Here is a 16463-nt window from a genome sequence, read left to right as displayed (position 1 = left end):
ATCAGTTTGCTGGTCTACCGGACGAGGATCCTTTGAAGCATATGGAAATTTTCACGGACTCATCATTGTTCCATACCGTGCATCGACCGTGGGGTGACCCAGGATGAAGTAAAGGGGATAATGTTCTTATACTCCTTGAAGGATTCGGCGCGAGATTGGTACCGCGACCTTGATAGGGTAGCAGCTGCAGTCACAGATTGGACATCTCTAGCATTAGCTTTCTACAAAAAATACTTCCCACTTGCAAAGACAGATGCCTTGAGAAGTAAAATTACAAATTTCCATCAAGGACCTGATGAAGAATTTTGTGAAGCATGGGGACGTTTCAAGAGTTTGGTTAGGGCTGTCCCTCACCACGGTTTCCAGTAGTGGTACCTTTGCAACTTATTCTATAATGCTTTATATGATGACTATAAGGTTATCCTAGACGTAGCTGCGAATGGTAGGTTCCAAAATAATACCGGTCAGAATAAAGGTTGGAACACTATTGAGGAGATGGTATTCCATAGAGCCGAGTTTGGAAGTTCGCGTAGAAAGTCGCGAAAGCAAAGTGATGAAATGAGTGCCGTTGTGACACTCATAACTTCTATTACTTCTCGTCTCGAGAAGCTCGAGACCTCTGAAGCTTCCAAGGAAAGAGTTAAAATTCCTGTCCATAATTCAGATGAGACCGCGGAATTGAGAGACCTAGTCCGAACTCTTTTGGTCCAAGTCATGAAAATAGAAGAAGCCGGGGTTGAATCTGCAAAGAATTTTGTCAAGCAGTTGGAGAATTTAGAGGCTAGGCAAGTCGCCAATTCTTCAAGCAAATGTGAAGGACCAATTGAAAACATTAATGCCATTAATCTCCGAAGTGGCCTTTCTTATGATGGTCCTGATAAGCCAAGAGAAGACTCGGGAAAGGATGAAAAGACGATTTTAATTTCTGGTGCGAAAACGAACTCTATTGCACAGTACAGGTGGTCGATCGACCAACACCCCGTGATCCATCGACCGAATACACGATGAAAAAGTTTCGACCGAGAAACTAATTGAGCACAAAGACATGCGGTCGATCGACCACAAATGTCAGTCGATCGACTGAAGTTTTTGACGAAGCAGTTTCTGACCAGAAACTGTTCATGCCCAGCCAGATTGGTCGATCGACCGAGACCAATGGTCCATCGACTGGGTTTCGGTGCAGACGCAACCAACAACTAACTGCATGATTCTATACTTATTAACGATTTGACGGAAGTTTTAAACTTACGGAAGCGAAGGTTCTTGATCCTACGGCCGGTGTTGCGATCCCGTATCCGAGTGTTTAAAGAATACTAAGCTGGAGCGCAAGTTTGGTAAGTTTTTGGAAATGGTCAAGAATCTCGAGGTAACAATTCCTTTCACTAACCTAATTACCCAGGTACCCTCTTACGCTAAATTTATGAAAGACATTTTGAATCGTAAGAGAAATTTTCATGATGATGGTAATGTTGCTTTTGTGGAAGAATGCAATGCTCTTTCGCAAATTAATATACCACCTAAATTAAAGGACCCGGGTAGTTTTTCAATTCCTTGCACTATAGGTAACCACGAAATTGGAAAGGCCCTTTGCGATTTAGAGGCGATGTCGTGTCATACCATATTCTTTTGCGAAAGGCTAAATATTGGTAGACTTAAGGTGACCGATATTACCCTTCAGATGGCAAATAGATCGACTCGGAGACCTTTAGGAGTCTTAGAGGATGTACCCGTTCAAGGGGTAAGTTTTTTATTCTGTCGATTTCGTTGTTTTGGACATTGCGAGAGGACAATCGGATACCTATTATTTTAGGAAGACCATTTTTACATACGGAGCTTGAGTGTAATAGATGTTAAACGCGGAATCATAACCTTAGAAGTAGGGGATGACACCATTGAGTTGATCTTGCTCGTAAGACGATCGAACCGCGATGATGATACGTGTTATTCCATTGATATTGTTGTGGTGTTAATTGTAATCGGAGGGAATCCTTAGCCAAGGATCCCTTAGCTGATCTAACCCGTTTAGATGAGTGTGCGGTAGTACAAACGGAGAATGCCGAGGAGCCGGATGCTTTGGTAGCCTCAATGGAAAGCTACGAGCTCACGGAGGAAGAAGATGAGATGCTCTTAAGCCTGGCCAACGAGAATTTGGTAAACACTTGTTATACCATTGAAGCCGATTCTGTCTATCTTTGTAGAGGTAAAGGTGCAGAGCGTAAGCCACTTCCTCCTAATATTAAGTATGTTTTTCTAGATGATACGGAGCAAGATGACTATTGTTAGTGCTAAGCTTAATGATGACCGACTTTCTGCTTTGATGTGTGTGCTTAAGAAAAACAGGAAGGCTTTAGGTTACTCTTTAGATGATATTAAGGGCATCAGCCCTGATATTTGTATGCACAAGATAGAGCTGGAGAAAGGCCACAAGCCTTACAGACAGGGTCAACGCAAGTTGAACCCGAAGATGCAGGAAGTTGTTATGGCTGAGGTGATGAAACTACTCGATGCAGGTATTATTTATACAGTTGGCAACTCCAAGTGGGTTAGCCCGATTCAGGTAGTTAGAAGAAAGGAGGGACTACCGTGGTTAAAAATGAGAAAAATGAATTAATACCAACACGAGTTGTGACAGGGTGGCGGATGTGCATTGATTATAGACAGTTGAATGGCGCCACCAAGAAAGACCACTTCCCCCTCCCTTTTGTTGACCAAATGACTGAAAGACTTCCTTCTAACAAATTTTTCTGTTTTCTAGACGGATATTCAGGGTTCTTTTAGATCCCCATTCATCCGGATGATCAGAGTAAGACCACTTTTACCTGTCCACAGGGTGTTTTTGCGTACTGCAGAATGCCTTTCGGATTGTGTAACGCCTTGACTACCTTTCGAGAGGTGCATGATGGGGATTTTTACGATTATATAGAGAATATTATGGAGGTATTTATGGATGATTTCTCGGTTTATGGTAATGACTTTGATCGTTGTTTAGCTAATCTTGATAAAGTCATGCAGCGTTGTATTGATGTTAATCTTGTTTTAAACCGGGAAAAATGTCAGTTTATGGTCAATGAGGGAGTTGTGTTAGGGCATCTGATTTCTGATAAAGGTATACATGTTGATAAAGCAAAAGTGCAGGTGATTGAGCAATTGCCTCCTCCCGTGAATGTTAAAGGAGTGAGGAGTTTCCTTGGTCACGTTGGTTTCTATCGGCGTTTCATTAAGGATTTTTTAAAAATTGCTAAACCAATTACACAATTGCTCCTTAAGGATGTTGTCTTTGAGTTTACTGATGAGTGCATTTTAGCTTTTAACAGGTTAAAGGAGGCTCTAGTTTTCGCACCAATCATTCAAATTACCTTTGATTGGGATCTCCCATTTGAGATTATGTGTGATGCCAGTGATTATGCGATCGGTGCAGTTTTGGGACAGCGGAAGAATAAAGCTTTGAATGCCATATATTATGCGAGCCGAACTCTGGATGAGGCTCAAGCAATTATTATACCACTGAGAAGGAGTTTCTAGCTGTAGTTTTTGCCTTAGATAAATTTCGATCTTATTTGTTAGGTTCTAAGGTTGTTGTTTATACTGACCATGCAGCACTGAAGACTCTCTTTCTTAAGAAGGATGCGAAACCGAGACTTTTGAGGTGGATACTCCTTTTGCAGGAGTTTGATTTGGAGATCAGAGATAAGAAAGGTGCAGAGAATGTGGTGGCTGACCATTTATCTCGTCTGCAGCTGACGGAAAGGGAGGATTCGTTACCTATTAATGATTCTTTTCCTGATGAGAGTCTATTAGCTATTACTAATTCGGGGTCTTATCCGCCTCCGTGGTTTGCTGATTATGCTAATTTTGCTGTGACAGGTAAGATACCACCCGAGCTTTCATGGCAGCAGAAGAAGCGGTTCGCTTATGATGCTAGACAATACTTTTGGGATGATCCTTATGTTTTCAAGGAATGCGCAGACGGTCTTATCCGGAGGTGTGTGCCTCAATGGGAGGTGAAGGATATCCTAGAAGCTTGCCACTCTTCTGCCTATGGTGGTCACCATGGTCCGTCCCGGAATGTGGCTAAGGTACTCCAATCTGGTTTCTATTGGCCAAATTTGCATGCAGATAGTCGCAATTTTGTTGCTGAGTGCGATGCTTGTCAAAGATCGGGGAATATTTCAAAGAGACATGAGATGCCACAGGTAGGCATTTTAGAGGTTGAGATTTTTGATGTCTGGGGCATTGATTTGTTGGGGCTGGTGTCCTTTACAGTTAGTGCAAGGACTTATAAATCTCTAAAAGGATCAAAGGGTATACTTTTGTATCATAATCAGTTGGTCCACGTTTATCAATAACGGTTGGCTTGCTAGATAAGTTTGACGTTATTGTCATACAGATGGCGGTGATCAACTGGTCCCTAAAAGTCACACCTATAGGATACGTTTGAGAGATGTGACGGTATGAAAATACAGTCATGTTGATGCCAGAAAATTGACTAAGCAGTTAGTCCGAGTTATTTGACTAGTAATTAGTCAAAAATGCGATGTTGAGATATCTTATTTAATACGGATTGAATAAAATGGGCTAAGGCGAATTAAACAGTTAATTCGTAAATTAAATATAAACGATTATATTTAATTAATGTATATTGAATTAATTATACAATATTGTCTTTGTCGGACATGTATTAATAATTCAACTAATCCGTGTCATTAGTTGATGTTTTAATAACCGATAACCGATGACGATTTATAATAAAGACCGCGTCATATACATTTTAGCATCGGACCACGAGTTAAAATAAGGAGAAAATGAAAGCCCATTTCCTCCTCTTCCACTCGGTTTGGCCGAACCAAGCAAACAAAAGAGAGCTCTCTCTCTCTTTTGTAACCTAATTGTTATTCATTTGAAAAATCATTTAGGGTTTTGAGAACATTGCCTCTCAAAATTCAGATCTCACATCGGAAAAACTCACATAACAACTCTCTCAATATTGCAAGTCAATTAGAGAGTAATTCTAGCACAAGGGCATAGTCTCAGACGGTCTTGGGTGCAACGATTAGGAGGAAATCTACTTTGATTTATGTTCATTACGCCGCACTACAAAGGACCCGAGGTTGATTCTTAATCTTTATCGTTTCATTGTTGTTTTTCGTTTATGACAATAAATTGCATATAAAATTTGCGTTATAGTCCTAATTTTATAGGGTATTATACGGATCTTACCCCTCAAGTGGTATCAGAGCGAGGCCACGTAAATTTTTCTATGTGTTTTTCATCAAACGATATTGAATCGATAATTTTTGCATAAAAAAAAGTGAGGCATCATATTTTTTTTGTCTCGGCTGGTTTAAATTTTTTTTACACGGCTGAATTTTTTTTGTGCATTGGAAATCGTGCCTTGTGACGATCTTCTGTTTTGTTTTCGATTTGTTCTTTGCGTATTGTTGTTTTAAACGATAATTATAACAATATGTGAAGATCATGTCAATTGTAATTTTGCTTTAATACGGATTATGTTCAATTTACAATTGTTTGTTAACAAATCGATTTAGTTTGTTTTGTTGAGGCTCTCGTTTTTTCCAGCCGCTTGAATTTTTTTTTTTTTTTGGCCTTTTGAGCTCTCGGCATCAGCTCCAAAATTAAAAAAAAAAAAAATTTTTTTACTGGTACTGTTCAAGGCAGACGTGAAGAAAAAAAAAATTTGTTTTTTTTTTTTGGCCTTAACATGTGCATAATACGGATCTTATGCATTCGCTTAATAGTGAAACGGTTCACTCACGTACCATTTAGTTATTTTAAAACAATTTAAAGTAACGGATTATGATGAATTAAAATTAAACTGATAGAAGCGGTTTTATCACATAATTTTAATTATCTTTGGTGGTTTGGATTAATTTTAACATAATTACGGAATTATGTCACGAATAAATTTAATTTTTAGTTGATGCATTTTTTTTATCGTTATTGTTGAATGCCTTGAATGCTTTTTATTACGTATTTATTCTTTTTCACAAACGGTTGTAACTTAGTGTGGCCTTAGTAGAACGTGTTACCGTAATGATGGAACACGGTCTTGGTTGTATTTTGAGATCTCGTATCTCCATTTTTATTTTTTTGTAATTACAGTTTTTATTTAGAATGTAAATAGGTTTATATTTTGTAAATTTTAATTGTTATTTTGAGAAGACTAAAGATGGAGATCGGATGCTCACTCCCGCTGCATGGACAAAGATGGAACATCAAGACAGCTTCTCGGGTCCAACGGTGGATTCCAAAGTTGTATTATGTTTTTTTTTACTAGGATAGGCCACACTAGGAATTTTTATTTACGTTTTGCATTCTTTCATTTATTTTTCGTAACGATAGATTGCATCATATTCCGCCTAAAAACCAAACCACCTAATAATTGCATGAAAACTGACTCATATAGAGGTCACGCGTTAGTTTTCTATGACATTCTTATGTCACACGATCAAGTTTAAGCCGTCACCTAAGTTAATTTATTCACATAATGCTAGTTATTCGTTCACTTAAAATGAATTAAAACTAAGTTGATGGGATCTTCCTCGTATAAACAAAAATTGAGAACAGTCTTTATAGGTCAAACTCCAATGAATCCCTTCTTCGTCGGTAGGCATAATATGACCCCTTCTACGTCGGGTAAGTTGGAACTGATTGACTTATTTTATCTCAACACCATGGTCACTCGTACGATCCTGTGATTATGGTGGACTATAGATAGGATTTACGGAAATCTATCGACCAAGAGTTCTTACGGAAGAACTAGCTAAACAGTTGGCTTATCAATTTACGGAAATTGAGTCTTGGGATCACTTGTATTATTCTTGAGGGAGATCAATTATGCAAGTGCAATGAGTCTACACGATTAAAATGAATTTTAATAGACTTAAATCACCTCGATGAGTTGCTTATTTCGTTTTTGTTTTTCTTTCTTTTTCAGCGTATATCACGTTTTTAAACCGCTAATAACATAATGGTGGCATCCTCGATGACCCAATGCCAAGTGCCACATTGGACCGTGAGTCCCGGCTTCGGATCTTTATGAATCGGATGAATCAGTCCACTAGGCGAAGAATGATGGATCAAACTTCGCGGAATGGGAAGCGGCATTACGGAATGCGCCACCGCCGACGGGAAGCTCAAGTATCGACCGAGCCTCTCCCGCCAGCCCCAGGCCCCACGGCTCGAGTTAACGAGGTCTCCACGTATAGCGACTTCGTCATGGAAGCGGGTGCGATTAAAAACGTACTCATTTTTGCAATGGAATCCAATTTGCAGAAACGCTTCATAGCCCAAGGTGCAAACAAGATTTTCACCACGCTCACCAAGGAATTCTCGAAAGCACCGAGAATCGTGACCTATGAGCATACCACTCGCTTCTTTGATGCGAGACTCCAGAAGGGCCAACCGGTTAGCCCACACATTCTCAGCCTGATTGAGAATGTCGAGAGACTGGAGGCGCTTGATTGTAAAATCAGCGAGAACATTGTTATAGACCGCATGCTTCATTCATTCCACGATGGTTTTGCGCTCTTTAGAGCGAATTACTATATGAATGATTTGAAGAAAAGTCCCCATGAACTAGACTCCTTCTCGAATGCATCGAGAAGGACATGAAGTTCAGTGGGAGCTCGAAACAGGATGTTCTCGTTGTGTCAAACAAGGGCAAGGGTAAGGGCAAAGCTCAAGCAGACCTAGCTGTAGGTAAACCGAAGTTTAAGAAGTCGGGATCAGGTAAGAGTTGGCCTGGTGAGGCAAGTAACTTATCAGGCGCGACAAAGAGCAAAACCGAAAACATGGAATGCCATCACTGCCACAAGACTGGGCATTGGAGGCGCACATGTCCTGTTTATCATGAGGACATAAAAGCAGGTCGCGTTAAACCGGTTGGTATGTCTTCTTCTTCTACTTTTATTCATATGATTGAGATTAACCACGCAAGTTACGGAACTTGGGTACTAGATACTGGGTGTGGTTCTCATCTGTGTAATCATGTGCAGGGGCTCCGAAACATCGAACCCCTCGTAAAGGGTGAGGTGGACCTGCGTGTTGGGGAATGGAGCACGAGTGGCTGCCGTCTCAAGGGGAACATATGTGATCCAGCTTCCTAGCGGATTTGAGTTATTTTTATATAACTGCTATTATGTACCATCTTTCTAAAAACATTATTTCGGTTTTCGCACTTGACAAACTTGGTTTTTCATTTGTAATAGAGAATAATTCTTGCATTTTCTCATTACACGATATGATTTATGGCAAGGCAGTCTCAATGAACGGAATTTATGTTATAGATCAGACCACTGAAATATTACACGTAATGAATAAAAAGTTAAAGGTTGGTGACAAAGATCAAACGTATCTATGGCACTGCCGTATGGGACACATCAATGAGAAACACGTAAAACAGCTCATAAAGAATGGAGCTATCTCGGCCTTTGATTTTCAATCATTTGGCACGTGTGAATCATGTCTCATCGGTAAGATGACTCGAATTTCCTTCAAAGGTGTTGGAATGCGCGCTGCTGACCTATTAGGACTCATACATACGGATGTATGTGGGCCTATGTCAATCACCGCACGAGAAGGCTATAGGTATTTCATCACTTTCACGGATGATTTAAGTAGATATGGCTATGTCTACTTAATGAAGCACAAAAGTGAATCCTTTGAGAAATTCAAGGAATACCGAGAATCGGGTATGTAACCTCATTGGGCGAGAAAGATTAAAACACTGCGCTCGCACCGTGGTGGAGAGTATCTTTCTCACGAGTTTGATCAACACCTTAAGGACTGTGGGATTGCCCTACGGTTAACTCCACCTGGAACACCTCGGTTGAATGGTGTGTCCGAACGGAGAAATCGAACACTACTTGATATGGTTCGATCCATGATGAGTCACACCGTGTTGCTTGACTCATTATGGGGTTATGCTCTTTCATCATTTGCTCTAATACTTAACCGAAGTCCGTCTAAAGTGTTGACAAGACTCCATATGAACTATGGAAGGGAACGGTCCCTAACTTGTCCTTTATACGGGTTTGGGGCTGCGAGGCTTATGTCAAGTGGAGACACGAGGATAAGCTCGGCCCGCGATCGGTCAAGACATACTTTATAGGTTATCCTAAAGGAACACTTGGTCATTACTTCTATTCGCCAACCGAACAACGTGTTTTTGTTGCGGCTAGTGCGACATTCTTAGAGAAGGAATTTCTCGAGAATGCAAAGAGTGATAGAACCTTCGACCTGTCGGAGATTCCAGAACCAAATACCGAGCAACCATTGGAGGAACCAATTCCTTCAATCCCGGCTGCAGTGAATATTCCTGAGGAACCTAGGAGGTCGGGAAGAGTCTTTATTCCTCCGGACAGATACATTGGTATGGTCGAGGAACATGACATAGATGACATTCTACTCTTAACGAGTAGTGAACCCGAAACCTATAAAGGTGCCATGACCGATTCGACTCAAAGCTATGGCTTGAGGCCATGCAATCCGAGATGGACTCCATGTATGAGAACAACGTATGGGATCTTGTTGACTTACCTGCTAAGGTTCGTCCCCTTCAATGCAAATGGCTTTACAAGATAAAGCATTCTGTGGAAGGTCAACAAGATATCTATAAAGCACGACTAGTTGCTAAAGGTTTCACCCAAGTGCCAGGTTTGCACTACGATGAAATTTTTGCACCCGTAGTCATGTTGCGTTCCATTCGGATTATCTTAGCGATCGCCGCTTTTCATGACTATGAAATTTGGCAGATGGATGTGAAAACCGCCTTGTTAAACGGCTTTTTGGAGGAAGAGTTGTACATGGTACAACCCGAAGGTTTCATCGATCCTGAACATCCTAAGAAAGTATGCAAGCTTAAGCGTTCCATTTATGGACTTAAGCAAGCATCTCGGAGTTGGAATCATCGCTTCGACCAAGTGATTAAAGAAAATGGATTTACTCGATCGGTCGAGGAACCATGTCTTTATATCAAGTCGAGTGGGAGCAAGATTGTCTTCCTAATATTGTATGTCGATGACATACTCCTGATTGGGAATGACATTCCTCTCTTAACTTCGGTGAAAGTATGGTTGAAAAACCATTTCCAGATGAAAGATCTGGGAGAGGCACAAAGAATTCTAGGCATCCGTATCTATCGAGATAGATCACGACGGATGTTATCTCTCAGTCAGGAGTCTTACATAGACAAAATCCTAGAGAGATTCAGCATGACTAACTCCAAAAAGGGGTTTCTTCCTACGGCTCCAGGGGTGCATTTGAGCAAGTCTCAGGCACCAGAGACACCGGAAGAGAAAGAGCGCATGACACGGATTCCTTATGCCTCGGCTATAGGATCAATCATGTATGCCATGATATGCACACGTCCGGACGTGGCATATGCATTGAGTATGACAACTCGATTCCAACAAAGCATCCGGTGAATCACATTGGATGGCTGTCAAGAACATTCTTAAGTACCTACGGAGGACTAAAGATTGGGCATTGACTTATGGAGGCGATCAAAAGCTATGCGCAACCGATTCTGTGAGATGCTAGCTTCCAAACGGATCGAGATGACTCGAAATCTCGGTCTGGATTCGTTTTTACTCTTAATGGCGCTGCAGATCACTGGAAGAGTTCCAAACAAAGTGTTACAAAGTAGATTCTATGACTGAGTCCGAGTACTATGCCGCGTCTGAAGCCGCAAAGGAAGCGATATGGATGCGTCAATTCTTACAAGGACTATCTGTAGTGCCTAGTTCGAATGACCCGACCACCATCTATTGCGACAATAGAGGTGCCATCTTCCAAGCTAAGGAGCCAAAGTCTAGCAACAAGTCTAGACATGTACAACGGAAAGCTCATCTAATCCGAGATTACGTGGAGCAAAAGGAAGTAGTGATAGAAAAGATTGCTACGATGATAACATAGCAGATCCTTTCACTAAACCATTACGACAAGATAAGCATGAAGGGCACGTTAATTCCATGGGAATTAAACGTGTTCCTAAGTTGTAGTACTCTTTTATGGATTAGATTCATTCTCTTTTGTACTCTATACGACATCATCGTTTTGATATTTATATATTTTGTTTTTCATGTGGATTTGTACGACAAATTTTGAACACCACAAAGTGAACTGAACAAACATTATATTTTTGGTCCTTAATTGCCCACGTGAGTTGATAACTCAAGGTAATTATTTTGTGATGTTGGTTGATGGTGGGTTCAACGAGCCATAAGTCAAAAGGTTGACTGACCAATCACAGAGGCGATTTATACGGATATCTCGTAGGACACAATTGTGACATCGACGTGGAGTCCTAAATGTTTTATAACATTCGGTGCCCGGTCATGGATAGGACCTCCATGGTGATCCTAAGAGTCGATTGTTTTGACTATCGACTGTCTCTTGAGATTAAGGCAGATTTTTGGTGACTTTGGTTTCTTTCTCACGGTCATCCGTAACAGGGGACCAAGTAGATTTTTTCTGGGTCATTTCATGCTGTGCTTAGTTCGGAAGGAGTCGAGTTGAAGGAAATATTCAGCCTTTATCAGGTACTCGATATTTCTCAGGGCCACTCGAGGAGTCAGAATCGAAATGCATGGCCATGCTCGAATACGAATTCGTTTTATCAGTTGAGTTACTCTCTAGTCGGGGAAACCACTCTAGATACAGATCGATTGTAAAATACGACCTTTGCGGATTCGGATCTGCAAATTGTTTTACATTGAGTGGGAGAAATTTTAAATGAATATGAGAATCGGTTATCGCACATACACTTGTACGGACAAGTGGGAGTTTGTTGTTTGTGTCCTCCGGTTAGTGCGGATAACGTCATTGCACATACACTTGTACGGACAAGTGGGAGCTTGTTGGGGCTGGTGTCCTTTACAGTTAGTGCAAGGACTTATAAATCTCTAAAAGGATCAAAGGGTATACTTTTGTATCATAATCATTGGTCCACGTTTATCAATAACGGTTGGCTTGCTAGATAAGTTTGACGTTATTGTCATACGGATGGCGGTGATCAACTGGTCCCTAAAAGTCACACCTATAGGATACGTTTGAGAGATGTGACGGTATGAAAATACAGTCATGTTGATGCGTAAAAATTGACTAAGCGGTTAGTCGAGTTATTTGACTAGTAATTAGTCAAAAATGCGATGTTGAGATATTTTATTTAATACGGATTGAATAAAATGGGCTAAGGCGAATTAAATAGTTAATTCGTAAATTAAATATAAACGATTATATTTAATTAATGTATATTGAATTAATTATACAATATTGTCTTTGTCGGACATGTATTAATAATTCAACTAATCCGTGTCATTAGTTGATGTTTTAATAACCGATAACCGATGACGATTTATAATAAAGACCGCGTCATATACATTTTAGCATCGGACCACGAGTTAAAATAAGGAGAAAATGAAAGCCCATTTCCTCCTCTTCCACTCGGTTTGGCCGAACCAAGCAAACAAAAGAGAGCTCTCTCTCTTTTGTAACCTAATTGTTATTCATTTGAAAAATCATTTAGGGTTTTGAGAACATTGCCTCTCAAAATTCAGATCTCACATCGGAAAAACTCACATAACAACTCTCTCAATATTGCAAGTCAATTAGAGAGTAATTCTAGCACAAGGGCATAGTCTCAGACGGTCTTGGGTGCAACGATTAGGAGGAAATCTACTTTGATTTCTGTTCATTACGCCGCACTACAAAGGACCCGAGGTTGATTCTTAATCTTTATCGTTTCATTGTTGTTTTTCGTTTATGACAATAAATTGCATATAAAATTTGCGTTATAGTCCTAATTTTATAGGGTATTATACGGATCTTACCCCTCATGATTATCAAGGACCTTTTCCGAGCAGTCAAGGTAATAAATATATCCTCGTAGCTGTAGATTATGCGTCCAAATGGGTAGAAGCTATCGCTACTCCCCATTGCGACGCAAAGGCCGTGATTAAACTATTTAAAAAGATTATTTTCCCTCGTTTTGGTGTCCCTAGGGTTGTCATTAGCGATGGGGGAATGCATTTTAAAGAGAAACAACTTAGTGCTTTATTGACTAACTTCGGTGTCCAACATCGTAGAGGTTTGGGGTATCATCCCCAAACTAGTGGTCAGGTTGAGATTTCTAACCGGGAATTGAAAGAAGTCTTAGCTAAAGTTGTTTCTAAATCACGGAAAGATTGGAGTCTTAAGTTAGATGATGTCTTATGGGCCTACAGGACCGCGTTTAAAACGCCAATTGGGATGTCACCATTCCGATTGATTTACGGTAAGACATGTCATTTACCTGTTGAGTTGGAGCGTAAGTCTTGGTGGGCTATATGTGATTTGAATTTGGATCCTAACCTCTCTCGTGAGAAATGCATGACACAGCTGAATGAGCTGGAGGAATTTAGGCTGCTGGTTTATGATAATGCTAGGATCTACAAAGAGAAAACGAAGCGCTGGCACGACAAGAGAATCATTAAGCGCGAATTCCATATTGGCGATAAGGTACTTCTTTTTAATGCTCGTATTCGTTTATTTCCTGGTAAGCTGAAATTCACGTGGACTGGCCCCTATACGGTCACAACAGTTATAAAATTCGGATCAGTCGAATTGGAGACCTCTGTTGGAGAAAGGTTCAAAGTTAATGGCCAATATGTGAAACATTATCACGGTGCAGACGATTTCGTTGGGCAGGTCGAAGTACTATACTTTGACCCAATTTTAGAAGCTGCAAGCTGAGGTAAAAAGGTCGTGCAAGACCTCTTAAACCAGCGCTAACCGGGAGGCAACCCGGCTTGTACATTTTTTTTTTAGTTAGGAATTTTACATTTTTTTTATTTTTTATTTCATTTGATTTGCATTAGGACCTTTAGCTTATTTTCTTTTAATTAGCAATTTCTTGGTTTGGAAAATGTGCGCCTTTGAGAATTTTTGCAGGTGATTATTTTATGCAAAGTGCGCATGATGATTTATTGAATGTTTGTGAGATAAAGACGGGAAAATTATATTGGCAAAGCAATTTTAACGTAAATAAGATTTGTTGCCAGTACCTGTAGTCGATCGACCAAGTTCATCAGTCAATCGACTGAGAAAAAAAAGGGCAGAAGCTGTTTCACAGGGATATTGGTCGATCGACTGGGTAGAGTGGTCGATCGACCACTACGCGATGATCAGAAAGCTGTATGGGAGAAAACTGGTCGATCGACTGAGCTTGGTGGTCGATCGACCAGCACGCGACATCAGAGGACGAATTAATAAGGGGAGTTCTATTTCATTCTTCATTCATCTTTCATTCTAATTCAATCAAAAAAATAAAAACCCTTGTTCTTCCCCTTTCTTGCGATTTCCCTTGCAAATCCCCCTTATTCTCGACTTTTTCTTGATCAAATTCCCGAGTTCTCAACAAAGGTATGTTCCTAATCCTCTTCTAATCCTTTGAATTCGATTCTCGCTGCAATTTTATGCCCAAATTTCGAGCATTGTTACATTGTGTCGGAAAAATCGATTTGGGGTTGATTTCTTGTCGAATTTATGCTTTAATTGCCTTTGCTATCTTATTCCTTTGATTTTCAAGCCATCATAGAAACTAGGAGATGCTTAATCCCGTTTCCCCCAAATTTTCGAAACCCTAAATCCGCTTTCAATTTCTGATTTTGTTTCGGGTTTTCATAAATTGTCATTGTTATGGGAAGCTTGTTGCTAATTTGTTGTTTGTAGGAAACAACAATGACGAACGGAAAGCAGCCGATGTTCGAAGGTCAGTCCAGTCAGGGAGCTGCCAAACGGCCGCGGGGTCTGCCATTGATGATCGAGGATACTACGGATAGTCTACCTGACTATCCGCGGGTAACTTTTTCCACCTCTACTCAGCGAGCTAAATTCACTCTCTTTGTCGCAAAAATGAAAGTTCAGGCCACTCGTTTTCTTCATCGGCCTACTTTAGAGAAATTAGGATGTTTTGAGTCTGTTGTGTCTCTGTTAAATGGGACAGGAATGTCTGGTCTTGTGGACACGGCTGAGTTCACTTACTACACTTTGACCCTCGAGTTTTTCTCGTCTTTTGTTTTTTACCAGACTTCTTTTGAAGCCAATAGGAGTAGCCCTTGCATTTCTTTTCGGCTGTTCAATGTCACCTACTCCTTGACATTAGCTGATTTTGCTGGTTATTTGGGTCTTCATTTCGAGGGCAACACCTCGGAAACTTCTGATGTTCACCGGGTCATGTGGACGTGTATCTCTGACTGGAACGACCCTAAGAGGACGGGCACTTCCGTCCACTTACCCCCTTTTCGTTATTTTTTACGGCTGATGGGTAATACCATTTTCGGCCGCAAGGAGTCAAATAATGTGAATACTATCGAACTGTCTATCTTGGCGGGCTATCTGAACATTAAAAGTCGGGTAGCCCGTATCTATAACATCGCGTATTTGACTGCCTCTCACTTTCACAGTATAAGTGAGGGCACTTTGGCCACTATTGCTTGTGGTGGGTTGGTGACGCGTATCGCCAACCGTCTAGTTCTTCTTTTCCCTCGAGAGGAGGCCCCTATTGACCCTGACCTACGCTTCATAGATCTTGCCTACGCGAGGTCTGTGAAGTGGGTCGATACTCGGAGTCGGTGGAAGATTGACTCTTTCATCTGCGACCGCATCCCTGTCCTTAGCCTCCCTCCTATCCTGCCCCTTACCACTGTTTTGGGGGAAGCTCGCCCGCCCTTGCCTAGCCACAAGCTCCCTATTGGGGCGGGCACCGCTACTGCTAGCACTTCGAGGCGAGCTCGTGCCTCCTTTTCACAGGCCTCCTCCTCCTCTACTCCTGCCCCCACGGGCTTCCCGGCCACTTTTCATCCCCCTCCACCTACTGTTATCTCTGCGGTCATGGACCAAAGGGCGATGTCACGTGTGTTGGGTGACTTGTGCAGGAGTTTTGATCAGCACAGATTAGACACGGCCCTGGCCCTGTACCCAGTTTACGAGGAGTACGCCCGGACGGGGATGCTCCCACGAGGTGCCTGGACTCACCCGTCCTTCTTTGTTCCTCCGGTGGGCGGTTACCCTCAGCCTGCCACGAGAGCTGCTCCTACTACTACTACTGCCGCCGCTGCTGAGGCCGAGGAGGAGGACGACTCGGGGTCCGAGGAGGAGGACGACTCGGGGTCCGAGGAGGATAGTGGTTCTGAGTACGACGGTGGGGATTAGATGCTTGTGACCTCCCCTGTTTTTGGCTGGTTTGGGGAGGTCTTCTTTTGTGAGTTCCGATCCCTTTTGTTAGTTTTCTTTTATTATTTTGTTGCTTTTATCCTTCCCTATATTGTTGTGAATGCTGGTGATTTGCTGCTGAGCACAATGGGGGCATTGTGCGTTTTGGTTTGGGGAGGGTATTTGCATATGTCTATTGCATCTGCATTTGTTTTTATTGCATTTCAGTCACACGTTTATTACATTCTAGC

At 41.4% G+C, this 16463-nt stretch overlaps 1 non-coding gene across 1 annotated transcript; it reads right to left on the bottom strand.

The window, feature by feature from the left end:
* Positions 1-253: 253 nt before the first annotated feature.
* LOC141635558 (small nucleolar RNA R71) lies at positions 254-362 on the bottom strand. The gene has a single exon (XR_012540236.1). It is a non-coding gene; the product is annotated as a small nucleolar RNA R71 (small nucleolar RNA).
* Between the last annotated feature and the right edge of the window lie 16101 nt (positions 363-16463).

This window comes from Silene latifolia, chromosome Y (assembly GCF_048544455.1).
Source record: "Silene latifolia isolate original U9 population chromosome Y, ASM4854445v1, whole genome shotgun sequence".
Classification (NCBI taxonomy): Eukaryota; Viridiplantae; Streptophyta; class Magnoliopsida; order Caryophyllales; family Caryophyllaceae; genus Silene; species Silene latifolia.
This window is presented reverse-complemented; position numbering and strand designations above follow the sequence as displayed.